Below are 11305 nucleotides of genomic sequence, written 5' to 3'. Positions count from 1 at the left end.
ATACAAAAATATCTGCTTTCATAGAATTTGAAAAGAAAAAGGATTGGGAGAGAGCTATCTTGCAACAATCTCTTGATAAGGAAGATAAACTAAATGAGCTACCATTTGAATATTTTATTGACGTAGAAGATAGCCAATTCTACTTGGAAGATATTGAGGAAGAACATCGGGATTGTTTTAGAAGATGTGGAGCCCTATGAGGAAGTAGGAAATGAAGCATAAGGGGGTGGGCTAAATATGTGATGTTTTTTCTAGAAAACCCTAACACCCCTAAGTTGCAATAGAATGTTTGTTTTTTGAAACCTTGTATAGAGTAGTGGTTGATGATTTTTGGTTTGAAAACCCAATAAAACCTAAACTTCTAACTTCTTAGTTCACATGTACTCTATTGTTTTAGTTTCCTCAAGCATATAAATTTTTGTTGTCAAGTTTTGAATACCTATACAAGAAAGAAAAAGAGTTGGATGCTTGAAGCCAAGGCTACTTATGGAAGTGGTATCTTTTTTTAAACCCAAACTCATGCACATCACTTGGAAAAGAGGGAGACATGAACCATGTTGCACATTTTTTTGGACACTGCATAGGGGCTTCATATACCCCATCTTCTCTATTACTTTCATGCCATTACGTTGATGCACAAAAATGCACCTTCTCCATGCATTGCACAACATGAGGCCCAATGGAGCTATATCTAGTAAACCTAGATGCATGTGCACATGAGATTCCACCTTCATTGAGCACTCACCTTCTAGCACATCACTCTAGGGACTTCTATCACATATTAGGAACTTTTTGGTCTGAGAGGGAAAGGTGGTAGGGTGAATTGAGGGCTGTGTTATGTCTATTTCAGTTGACAGAAGGGTTTCTATTGACCAATATATTTATCAAAGTGTTTGACATCGTAGGGATGGAGAGGAGTTCCATCATCAATTATGAGAGATAAGGTTATGAATGTAAAAGGGCCCTAGAACTAATAAGAAACCTTTGTGTGCATATGTATTAGACACTAAGTCATGATGTATGCACATAATCTCCAATGCATTCATTCTCCTAATGTAAACATTGGGTGTTTGGCTTGCATGGCATAGTCTTCAATGCACTCCTTTTCTCCAACATCAAATGCTTAGGTACATTATTCATCAATGGCATAACATGTCTCTTGGAAGATGCATGGTGGGTTGGGAAGGAGCCCTAGCAATGGGCATTACTATGAAGTTCGGGCTTCATTTTTATTATAACATTGAGTGAGTTGAGAGGGGTATGGGATGAGAGCATATTCTTTAAAAATCAGAGAGGTGAGAAACACTACAACAAAAAGGCTCCATAGACACGCTTGTAGACGCAATATTTGAATTGTGAAAAAAATATCGGGCGCATTTATTAACGCGTCTATTTTTGCGTCTACAAAATCGCGTCTAAAAGCGCGCTTATGATCAGAGTTACACGCACACTTAGACACGCATATAGACGCACGTATAAATGCACTACGTAAATATATAATCATATTTATAAAAAAAGTGGATATATTCATATTGTGCGTCTATACACGCGTGTATCTACACGTCTAAAACCACGTTTACTCTGAAAGTTTTTGACGAGAATAGACGCGCATTTATCTTGCAATTTAGACGTGCTGATAGATGCGCAAAACAGAGGTATAAAAAAAAAACCAGAGAGTATGTGGCTTTGCTCTTTGGTTTTTTCCCCCCATGAAAATCAAATTGTATGCTTAGGGAAAACAGAGAAAGATTATTTCGAAGATTGGATACTGAAAACAAAACAATGTATGTAGCACACGAAATTTCATATATATAGATGAAACGTTTTTACATTATGAGTTCTAGTGCTTGTGACGTCATGGTCGCAAGCACTAGCTGAAAGTAATACATATCAAAAATGAAAATTACAAGCCAAGGGGAGACATGCATGCATGGGGCTCCTCTATGTCTCCTCAGAAGAGGCATCATCATCGCTACCACCACCACTATCGTTGCCGCCACCGCTACTGCTAGTCCCCCCTTCGCTATCCTCAACTGCATCAAGGTTCGCCTACACAAAGGATTAAGGTATATAAATACCATTACAAACAATAAATTAGAGTTATCTATAATTTTGATGTAAAAAATAAAACATACCTCTTCTGGTGGTGGAATCCTCATGGCACGATTATATTGCTCCTCTGTGATGAGTCCCTCCTCGTAGAAATGCTGCCAAGTGGACACCCAGTTATGACCTCGATGGTAGCCTACCTCTCTAGGAGTAGGCATCCTACCAACGATATGATACTACAAAACAATTTGAACATACAACGTATTAAAACACACTACTACATAATGAAGTGAAAAAATTTACAAATTTTAATTTTTTTTAAAAAATCAAATAATACTTACAAACTCAGCCTCCCATGACTCCTTGCCACCCGATCCATAATGCAACGATCCCATGGTTGCCATATGGATATGTCGCACCTTTGCATGCTGGCGACTTGCCAGTTTCTCCGCTGCTCTCTTCTTGGCCTCTTTCCACTCCTTGCGGTGGAAATTGGGTGGTTGGCCATATCCACGGCGCCCCTCCTCTTGTCTCCACAATGACTCCTTGGCGCGCGTCATAAGGTGAGACCTCTTGTTATGAAGCGCGTCTCTCACCTTTGACCGTCCCTAATCATCTGAGAATCGTGAATTCTCGGGATTAGGGTACCTTTCATGTACTGCCCACAGCACCTCTTGCCACAAACCATTTTTTTTGTGCTTGAAGGGAATCATGCAATCTTTGTATGTGGCATGCACGACACTCCTCAAGTAGGCTATCACTTCCCTCCCCTCAAAGTCATGCAAGATACCACCAACATCAGTGATAGAGTAGTACATTTGTGGAGGCTTACCTCTCTCATTTTCCGGTGAGGGTGATCGAGAGCCACCATCTAGGCAACCCCCACAAAGCCCTCGACCTCCTCATCCTCCCGCACCACTCTCTCTCCTCCGTCGACATGCACTACCCTCTACCTCACTCAATACACGTGCTTCTGCAAATGCACGTGCTTCGGACGATCCATGTACCTCAGCTGACCCCTGTGTAGGCAAAGATGTGATAGGTGTCCCAGACATCATACTGAAAACCTCCTCTGCAGTGGGAGGGCGACCAAGATAATTGGTCATCTCCCCCATGAATTGCTCCTTGTTGAATGGGGTGCTGGAGGATCCAGGATTCCACATCTACACAAGAAAAATCATATTACCCTGTGTAGATAAAACATATTACATACAGCGTCTATACCTGCGTCTCTGTGCGTGTCTACACCTGCGTCTCTGTGAGCGTCTGTCAGTGCATCTTTGTGGGCGTCTGTCAGCGCGTCTATAGCTGCATCTACACTGTCATCTGGACACATTGACAGACGTGCACACTTGCACCATTTCTTCTCAAACTTGCTTAAAAAACAAAGCTAAAAAACCTCTATAGATGAGAAGATCTAGCATGTGAAGAGAGAGACAAACAAATAGAGAAAGCAAACAAGATTGAGAGAGAGAATAAGAACTCACCTTCTTTGCTTGTTCCAATAGGTGGCGGCGGCTAAGTTGCAAGCTCTTTGTCCTCCTTCTCCCTTCCCTTGGTAAGTTGCTTCAATCTTGTTCTCTTCCTTACTGTTTGGCTCTTGTTCTTTACTCTTTGGCTCTTCTTTCCTCTTGTCCTCTTTTTACTCTTATTTCCTTGCCTCATTGTCTTCATGAAGTGATAGATAGACACGAGTAGTGATGTCGAGCTCGAACTGCAGAAAACGTGCAAAAAACGTAGGAAAGCATAGGTTTGAAAAGAAAGCCACAACTTTTTTTAAATTTTTCTATACTTGCGTGGCGCGTCTGTCAGCGCATGTAATGGCGCGTATATATGTGCAGATAATTCCTATTACACGCGCTTACAGAGGCGCAGGAACAATTTAAGGAATCAATGCATGCATTTAGAGAATCAATTGACCTATGTGGTGACATATATAACAAAGCTTGAGGATAAAAGATAACACATTGGCAAGTCAATTGGCACATATGTAGTGACTTACTAAACCATCCCACTTACAATTGCATGCAAGTATCAATAGGTGGATAAAGCACGAATGGTTTTTAGCTAGAGAAAGATAATGCAATGAAGGTGTACACGGAAGAGATAGAGAAATACATATTATCCATCAATCAATCAAAGATATGTACATGAAGTGACTTGATATAGTAATTAAAGTATCGTCATTTTTAGGATGCTCCATTGACTTCTGCAAGTTCCTATAACCTTGAAGTAGAATATAGCCAACCACACTGTCCATGGAAGGAAAACTTGGCCTCATCAGATTAACCAAGTTAATTTACTTATACATTTCATAGATAAGAGATTTGTAGTTGGCTTGTTGGTATTAGTCACCAACAAGTGGACACACTGGCTAAAGATAATGAAAAGAGGACATGTGCACATTGGTTACATGTGGTCCACCTTATCTAAAATTATATGTGAGCTACAAGTGCACCTTGACATGATTGGAATAGCTTGCATATGCACAAGCCAACTGATTTACATCAATCTACTCATGCTATGAATTGGCATGCATGGCTAGGTTAAGTGCGCAACATTAAATGAGACATGTGAGTGTATTGATTAGTTTTCTCTCTCTCTCTCTCTCTATATATATATATATATATATATATATTGCAAATGCACAAGTCAATCTTTGATTTATATATACATCCAATCATCATGCCCTATCCAATCACATTTGTATAGGGCATGATTGGATGTATATAGGGCATGAAATGACATATATGTAATTAGCTTTGAATAATTGGATGCGTATTTGTAATACTCAGAAAGAAGTAAAGTTGGTAATGTATATCATGTCCTATGCATGTATATACCCTATACATGTATATCATGTCGTATATACATGTATATCATGTCCGTATGATCCTATACATGTATATCATGTCCTAGCGTATGATCCAGGTGTAATTATGTCGTATATACATCCAATCATGCCCTATTCAAAAAAATACTAGCTGTTAAGAGGTTTGGTCATATTCAGGGACTGTATGAGAAATGAAAAATATGTGAGTGTATTTTCGCAGCTATAAGCATGTTTATCAGCGCGGATATATAGACACATTTTTTATGCTAGCGTGAATAGACACACTGATACACGCGCTTATAAACGCGCTCACTTTTTCGCGTGTACAGTGCACGTCTATAGGCCCTTTCTCTTGTAGTGAAAGAAGAGGGTCTATGTGTCTATAGGTACATGTGGATATGTTATTACATGGTGTCATGTGTATAAAGTTTACAAGTGTTATAGATGTGTGTGTGTGTTATTGTGTGTCACTGTATTGAAGAGGCCTATATATGTATACATACACACACACATACACACATACTTGCATGTCTAGAGATGAATGATTGTGCTTGTATATGTAGTGGTGCTTGAGTGTGAGTGTGCATAATTGTGTTTCATGTGCCTAACTATGCGCACATATGAGCTTAATAATCTGTGTATTTGTGTGTTGGTGCATGTGTATGGTCTTGTGCATACCTATGTGTGCTTGTGTTTGTGTGAGTGTACTCATGGTTATATTATAGCGTGTGAGTGCTTGTATATGCATGTGAATGTTAAAGGAGGGGGTGATCTGAACCTGGAAGACGGCAATAAGGGGCCCTCCCTCTAGCGCCACCCTTGAGGAAGGCTGCAAGAATTGAGAGGCTGGGGAAACCGCTCTCTACCATATTAGAATGTATCTCCCTGCTAAACCCCCATTAATTGTGGACTAGTTGAAATCTCCATCACAGGGAAGCACAATAAGGAGTGACATTTTGGCTTACTGATGAGCGAGTGGATAACTCGAGCTTGATTTGCATTCAATCTCAAGAGCTGCCAGCCGCTTGGAATTGAGCTCGGTTATATTTTTAAGAAGGATAGGAGATACCTATCTATATCGTGTGAAGCCCATCAACGAGGCTGTGAGAAAGGTGGCTCTTCTTTTTGGTGAATCTGAGCGCACTGCTGTTTGACGATAGGGAGTGCTCTCCTGGGATGAAGGTTAGAAGAAGGATCTGTCTTCTACTGCAGTAAGGGAGGCTTCTGGATAATGTGAAGGGGGCCCGACAACTGAAACAGTGCCGGCTGACAGAGACTTGAAGGTAAGAAGAAGGAAGGAAGCATTGAGAAGAGGAACTGTAGCTGCAGAGAAGAGGAGGCGAAGCGTTTTGTTACCCTATGTGGGAGATGCATTGAGCTTGAGGTTGGTTCTGATGTTTTCTGGTCATCTCTGCGAGGAGCAGGAAACGCAGCTTTTCTGAGTGGAGTTGTCATGTTTGCCGTGCGCCCAAAATTGGATGAAGAGAAGGATGTCATCCATTCAGTGACAATGAAAAGGCTGCTAGAATAAGCTTGGGAAGAATCGGATTGGGAGCTACTGGAGATTACGATTATGAGGTGGCGATCATCTCTTCCACGAGTAAGTAAAGCGTGGCCTGCTGCAGTCTGAGAAAGAAGGCCGTGCTAAGGAAAGCATGTGGGAAGGCTGTAAGACGTTATAACTCAGCAGTTGGCAATTCCACAGCAGCTGCTATAGTTCATGAGAAGTGCCAGAACTTGTTGAGGCAGCAATGAACTTGGCTGAGTTTAACTAACAGATCCAGTCTCGACGTCGACGATGCAAATTAGAATATGACACCCCACAAAGTATTGTGAGTGATTCATATGCAACTCAACATGGTTATCATTCATATATACTCTCTCAGATGTCATATCAATCATCGAAATTGAAAGATGATCTGAGATGGCAGCATCTTTTCTCCTTGTCATCATGCAAAAGATCAGCTTCTTTCCTCCTCGCTATCATGCAAAAGCTATTTTTTGACTTTAAAAGCGTTTTTTCAAATTCTAATGTAAGTAGATCATGAAAAAATTGTCTGGAAATTCTAAACAAAACTGCATATCGGGTGAATATTGTGGCTTTAAAATCAACTTACATAGGTAGCCTGTCTTTGGGTAAAATGTTTGTGAGAGATGCTTCACCTTCTTGGTGTATTATTGCCTTTAATGAGCTATGGAGTTTGAAAGTTGTTAATTTTGAAACATCAAGTACTTGCTGATCCTTTCTTTCTTTGAAGCTTTGGAGCAATTAGATTTCATGAAGGCCTTGTGTTATCTTTGAAAGATATGATGTCTAGATACTCCAATGTGTTGATGGATCAATAGAATTCCGATTTTCTTGATGCTTCTTATGGTTTGCATCTTCTATGCGATACCTCATGCTTTTCTTTTAGTGCAACTAAGATATAAAAACATTCATATGCTCTATCAAAAGAATATTATGTCAATCCAAAAGAGAAATAAGTTGGTGAATGGTAAGGAGATGGTGCAAGGATAAGCCTTTAGCTTGTTTACTCCTTCTGAATATCTAGTGTGGCTAACATATTTGGAAAATCCTTAATGAATAATCAAGCTGGTGTGACTAAATTTTTTCAGTAGTGTCATATAGTTGGAAGCTTTAGAAGGAAAGATAGGTTGTTTCTTAACTAGATTTCTAAAAGAACCTTGTGTGATTGTTTTTTGAAACCTTGTGTCAAAAATCTAGTGCAATGTTGTTGAGGACCTTGTAAGCTTTAAAAGAAATTTGGATGGAGATAAGGAGTTCCTAGAGAGGCTTTGCCTCTAAGATGGGCAAAAAAAACATAGAGAAGCTTCTCAATTATAATTCGATAAGAATATTGTTGTCCTCTTAAACGCTCAAATCTTGTTGTTGATTTAATCAAGTAGAATTCTAGCCATGTAAAGCCTAGCATAAGGTCAGTAAACTCTACCAACACTCAGTATCTCTCAACTATGCATGCTTCTTTGGGTTTTTTCTTAGAAGTTGAGCACACATTAGTATATGTGTAACATGTGGAGTGACAGGAGCTTCCCCCTCAAAATGAAGACCACCTTCCATCTTTGCTTGAAAGACTGGACTAAAAAAACAAGATATCCCTCCAAAGAGGAGGATTGATCTAATGACTATATATGTTAACTATTGGGTTTTTATTTGCATATAATTGTATATGTTAGTGTATGGTATTAAGCCTAAGTTAATTAAACATCTATCCTCCCTTCCACTCTCTTTCTCTCTCTAACTCCCTTATCTTTCTCTCTCTCTCTCTCTCTATATATATATATATATATATATATATATATCTTTCTCTCCCTTCCTCCCTCCCTACCTCTTTCCATATTCCACACAGACACACACACTCCGACCCTCTCCTTGTCTTCTCTCTAAACACATTCTCTCTTCCATCTCTGCTTTTCTCTCTCTTTCCATTCCCCTCTCTCTTTCTCTCTCTACAACTGCTACCCTCTTTTCTCTCTACCCTTCCTCTATCTTCTATCTCTCCTCTCTCTCTCTCACCTCTCCCTCCCTCTTTCCATGTTTCTCTCTCTCTCCCTCCCTCTCTCTCTATACCTTCTATCTCTCCCTCTCTTCTCTCTCTACCCTTCCTCTTCCATCTCTCCCTCTCTTCTCTCTCTACCCTTCCTCTTCCATCTCTCCCTCCCTCCCTCTTTCTCTCTTTGTCTCTTTTTCTTTCTATCTATGCCTCTCTCTCTCTCTCTCTCTCTCTCTCTCTCTCTCTACACCCACTAACTACCCTCTCATCTCTCTACCCCTCCTCTCTCTCCTCTTTCTACATCATCTCCCTCTCCTCTCTCTACCCTTTCTCTATCTTCTATCTCCCCTCTCTCACTCTCTTTCCCTCTTTCCCACACACACACACACTCTCTCTCTATCTCCCTCTCCCCTCCCTCTCTCTTTTCCTCTCTCTCTTCACCCTCTTGCTATTTTCTCTCTCTACCCTTCCTCTCTTCCTTCTCTCCCTCCGTCTCTTTTTCCCTATCTCTCTCTCTCTCTCTCTCTCTCTCTCTCTCTCTCTCTCTCTCTCTCATATAATCATATAATCTCTTAACACGTATTAATAATGGAATCTATCTTTTAAAGTTTATCTAAAGAATTGTGACTCCATAGTATGCCCCAGAGTTACGAAAGCAAATTCTCACAATTACTTTGCATTCCTTGACCTACATTAAAAAATGTTAACTTTACCTACATAAAAAAAAGGTAAATTCATATCTACTCATACGACATAAATTACAACATGAAAGTATAATTACTTTAGTAAAGGAATAGAATTTAATAAGAACATCAAATAAAGATTTGTGCAAGCTTATTAAGTTTAGTGTGCAAATCCCATATACCTAGATTCCACAATTAGTCTACATATATGGATATCATGGAATCAACTAGAAGTGGAAATCACCCACATATATGCCAATACATATAGTTACTCAAAAGGGATAAGCACCTCCATCAACTTTCCACTAAAGGCAAAACCATTTATGGTCATCATCCCCTTGAGAACTGTAATATTTCTGCTGAAAAATATTACGTGCACGCATGAGTCTCATGCAATGACAATGCCGGCATTAAAAATATGGATGATGCAATCTTCAAATTGTACACGACGTAGCCTAATCTCCATTGGCATAAACGAGACAAAGTAAATGAAACCCGCATATGTTCGTATGAACCCCTCTTGAAAGGAGATCAAGATGAAATTGATTAATTTTATGGCTTTTTTTTTTCTATTATCCCTTCTTTCCCCTAGCGGAAGGTTGTGCTAGAGGGAAGGGAGTGAAGCAACGATGATTCAGCACAGAGCCAGAAACCATGGGGGGTGAATGCCCATGCAATAGGCCTCGTGGGGGGGGGAGGTCTCCCTCCCTTAAGAGCAATAAAAACCCCCTGTGGGGGGAGGGGGGGGGGGGGGGGGAGTAAGGGGAGTCGTGGAGGAGTGTAATGCTCCAGTCGCTGCCGTGTGAGAGATACAGGAAAATAATATCGTGATAGTTGTGAGGGACGTGAGGCTAACTGATAGCAATCAGATGTGGAGGAGGAGGAAGTCGTCGCCAGGCCGTGTCGTGAGAGGTGGGGCTGAGAAGGCCATGCACTAGCTGCCGCCGATTGGAGAAGCCGTCGTCTGAAGACCAAGCCGCCGTTGTGCCAACCATCAGAGGCCATTACACGCCACCGCCTTCTTAGTTGGCTGCCGTCCTCAAGTCCTGTCACGTGCTAAGGCTAGAAGCCTTAGAAGCTTCTTAGAAGCTTTTAAGGGGGGGCCCTTTAAGCCCCATTTTCCCCCCCTTGCATTTTTGCACAAGGGGTTTTAACCCTAGGAAATTAAGCCTTTCCCGCTTCCATAAAGCCCATTTAAAGCTCCCTTCCTTGGGATTTCATAGGCCTTATCAAGCGGGTTTTATTACCCCGGGTTTTTAAGCACCCTTTTTCCCCCTTGCATCCCCTTTAAATCCCACCATAGCCCGGGTTCTTTTCTTTTTTTAAACCCCCTTCTTGTGGATCTGCAATAGCCAAGATTAAAACCCCTCATTGGCCCTACAAAGCGGTCTTTACACCCTCGGAATTAAGGCCTTTCCCTTGCATCCTCTGGAATTAACCCTTTCCCTTGCGTCCCCCATAAAGCTCATACTAGTCGGGTTTTAAGCCTTTTTCGTAGCATTTCCACAAGGTTTTAACCCCGGGTTTCCTTTTAAAACCCTTCCCACACAAGCCTTTTAAAACCATTGTATCCTTTTTTGTGAAGGCCTATTATATCCGGAATTTCTAAGTTCCCTTTTAATTACAATTCCCAAATACCATATTAGCTGGGTTTTAAACCCTTTCCCATTTCAACTCCCACAAGCCTATAAAGCCTTCTAAAGCGTGATTCCGAAAGACGGTGTAATCGATCAAGGAAGCAGAATCTCAAAGGGAGTTTCGCGTGCGAAGGAGACGAGCCAAGATCATAAGTCTGCGGCCAAGGCAGAAAGGTCGAATATGCGATGGCTCATAAAAAGACACAAGACACAACCGCAGGAGGATCATCTCCTAACATCCATGTGGACATTTCACTGAATCCACAAGTCCAGGTTTTCTTTCCATTTCTTGATTTATGTCGAAGTATTACAAACATACATGGTTAATTCATGGAATTAGGTTGCGCTTATGCTTCTCAAATCCACCGAGTTTGATAAAGATGCATTTTTTTGCTTGAAATACATTGGCTAATTTAAGGAAATAACTCATGATTGAAGAGTCGGTCATTTGTATTTTTCAATGAAACAAACAAAAAAGAGAGCATAAGATCTCTATGCATTCTTAAGCAAGTGGTTTTTATGCATTGCAAAGTAACGAATTTAGATTAACTAATGACCATCTTTACAAGTCAAAATTATGGTAGTACACTT

This window comes from Lygodium microphyllum, chromosome 12, assembly GCF_053477565.2.
Source record: "Lygodium microphyllum isolate KBCC chromosome 12, Lygodium_microphyllum_v1.1.10, whole genome shotgun sequence".
In the NCBI taxonomy this organism is placed as follows: Eukaryota; Viridiplantae; Streptophyta; class Polypodiopsida; order Schizaeales; family Lygodiaceae; genus Lygodium; species Lygodium microphyllum.
The sequence above is the reverse complement of the archived record's forward strand: the minus strand, read 5'-3'. Positions refer to the sequence as shown.